We start from the raw sequence: 2,500 nt of genomic DNA, 5'->3' as shown, positions 1-2,500 counted from the left end.
GGGACGGGGCGCGGTGGTGGGGGGCGCGGGGAGGCCCCGTCGGAGGTTGGCGTGGGAGGAGGAGGAGGAGGAGGAGGAGGAGGAGGAGGAGCGGGAGGGCCGGGGCGGGCGGCGGCGGCGGAGCGGAGGCGCGGGAGGGGGGGCGGCGGAACCGTCCCCGCGACCCGACTCACCCGCACGCGTCCGCCGCCGGACCCGCACCCGGCACGACACCGCGTCCTCCCCCCCGCACCACCACCACCACCACCACCACACACCCCCCACGCCCCCGAACGGAAACCCGCGCGCCGCCCCCGGGACGCTCCTTCCCCTTTCCCCCTCCTCCGCGCACAAGCCACGCGCGACCGCGAGGCTCCCGGAGATGGAAGGCCGGCCCCGTCGGTCGGGGCGACCGCGCACGCGACGCGCGAGAGCCGCGGAGAGAGTCGAGGGAGCGCGTGGCGCGGACCCCGCCGCCGGAGGGGCGGGTGACGCGCGCCCACGCGCCGAGGCTTCCACGGCGCCGACGGCCGCCCGGTGCCCGCCGCGGGAGACGACCCCGTCTTTCGCTCTTTTGTCCACCCCCACCACCGTCCCCCGCGCTCTTCCTCGGACCCGCCGGCTCCGCGAGGCCAGCCCTCCCTCCCCGGGAGGGAGGCGGAGGGCGGCGGGCCGGCCGACCGGGACGAGACGGGAGGAGCGGGAGGGGCGGGAGCGATGGGCGGGACGGCCCCGGGGCGGGACGGGACGGGCGGCCGGGGTGGGGAACACGGGCCGGCGTCGGGCGGTGGGCTCGGGGCGACGCGGCGCGACGCGGCCGCGCCCCGGGAGGGAAGCGCGCGTCGGGCGGACGGACACCGCGGCGTCCCGCGGGCCGCCCGCCGGGGCGTGCGTCCCCGGGGGCGCGGACCCCGCAAACGCGACCCGCGGGGCCTCGGAGCGAGCCCAGACGGACCCCGGTGCGGCGCGAGACGCCGTTCCCGGACGGGAACGCCGCGGGGACGCGGGAATCGTCGCCTCGGCGTGAGCGCCTCCCCGCGGGGCCACGGGCCGCGGCGGGGAGGGCGCCCGCGACCCTCGCTCTCTCGCTCGTCTCGGCGACGTGACGCGACGCGATCGGCCGTCGTCTGCTCTTAGGGGGACGGAGGGCCCGCGGACGAGAGTCGGGCTGGCCCTACGAGCGAACCCCCAGCCGCGCGACAACACCCCCTCCCCGGCGTGGAGAGCTCGGAAGCAGACCACCGCGAGAGGGGGGGGGAGGCGATTGATCGTCAGGCGACGCTCAGACAGGCGTAGCCCCGGGAGGAACCCGGGGCCGCAAGTGCGTTCGAAGTGTCGATGATCAATGTGTCCTGCAATTCACATTAATTCTCGCAGCTAGCTGCGTTCTTCATCGACGCACGAGCCGAGTGATCCACCGCTAAGAGTCGTACGAGTTTTTTACACGAGGGTGGACGGCGGGGCGGGGCGGCGCGCCGGCGTGGGAGAGGGACGATCGCGTCCCCCCCCACCCGCACGCGCGCGCGCGCCCACGCCCCTCCCGCCCGGCTGACGCGGCACACAGCCCCCTCTCCCGTCCCCGCGGGCGGTCGGAGAGAGGGGGATCGCCTCGGTCCGGCCAGCACAGGTGACGACGAGACGAGAACGCCTTTTGGGGTCGGGAAGAGAACGAGACGCGGGGGGGCCGGCATCCGTCCGGCGCCACGGCCCGCGAGCGGGCGAGCGCGCGGGCGGCACCGGAACCCCCACAGGCGCCCGGGGGGTTCCCACCACCGCCCCCACGGCGACCCAGAGCGGAACGGAGAGGCGGACAGCGCGAAGCGACGCGCGCACGCGCGGCACCACGGCGGACGGTCCCCGAGGGTCTCCCAAGACCCCGGCGGGGCCGCCGCGGGCGCGCGGCGCGGGCGCCACGGCCCACCCCCGCCGCCCGACCTGGCCCGTCGTGGGGGTTTGGGTGGCGGAGTCCGGAGGAGACCGGGAAGAGCGCGTGTGTGTGTGTGTGGGGAGAGAGCGGACCGGGACGGGGCCCCGGACCGCACGACGCCCCATCACGCGGCCCCACGACTCCACGCGGGCCCGCCGCCCCGACCCCGCGGGCGGACGGGCGACCCCCGAGGGGTCTTTAAACCTCCGCGCCGGAACGCGCTAGGTACCTGGACAGGAGCGGGCGGACGGGCGAGGCGGGGAGGGACGGCGGGATCCGGGAGCGAGCCGGCTCCACCGCCCCCCTCGAGCTCCCCCCACCACCGCCTGCACGGCGCGGGACACGCGGGACCGGCCGCGGCGCCGCCGGGCCCCGGCGACGCGGAGCGGACGCACGCCCCCCCCACGGCCGCTCCCACACGCTCCGCCCTCGCGCCTTCCCTCCACGCCCCTCACCTCCTCGCGCACCCCCGGCCCGCGAGACCCGCGGGGATCCCGGGACCCGCCTCTCCTTCCACGACGCGCGCCGAGCGAGCGGCGCGCGGGTGGGGGAGGAAGGGGCGTGCCGCTCGCGGGAGGCGGTGGAGCGCTCGCG

The 2,500-nt window shown here is 78.2% G+C and overlaps 1 non-coding gene across 1 annotated transcript; it reads right to left on the bottom strand.

Annotated features, from left to right (window-relative positions):
* Window positions 1–1,255: 1,255 nt before the first annotated feature.
* LOC141421869 (5.8S ribosomal RNA) lies at window positions 1,256–1,408 on the bottom strand. The gene has a single exon (XR_012446559.1). It is a non-coding gene; the product is annotated as a 5.8S ribosomal RNA (ribosomal RNA).
* Between the last annotated feature and the right edge of the window lie 1,092 nt (window positions 1,409–2,500).

The sequence above is a fragment of the Castor canadensis genome, chromosome 3 (assembly GCF_047511655.1).
Source record: "Castor canadensis chromosome 3, mCasCan1.hap1v2, whole genome shotgun sequence".
Taxonomy (NCBI): domain Eukaryota; kingdom Metazoa; phylum Chordata; class Mammalia; order Rodentia; family Castoridae; genus Castor; species Castor canadensis.
Note: the sequence above shows the minus strand (reverse complement) of the source record. Positions and strands in the feature narration are given on the sequence as shown.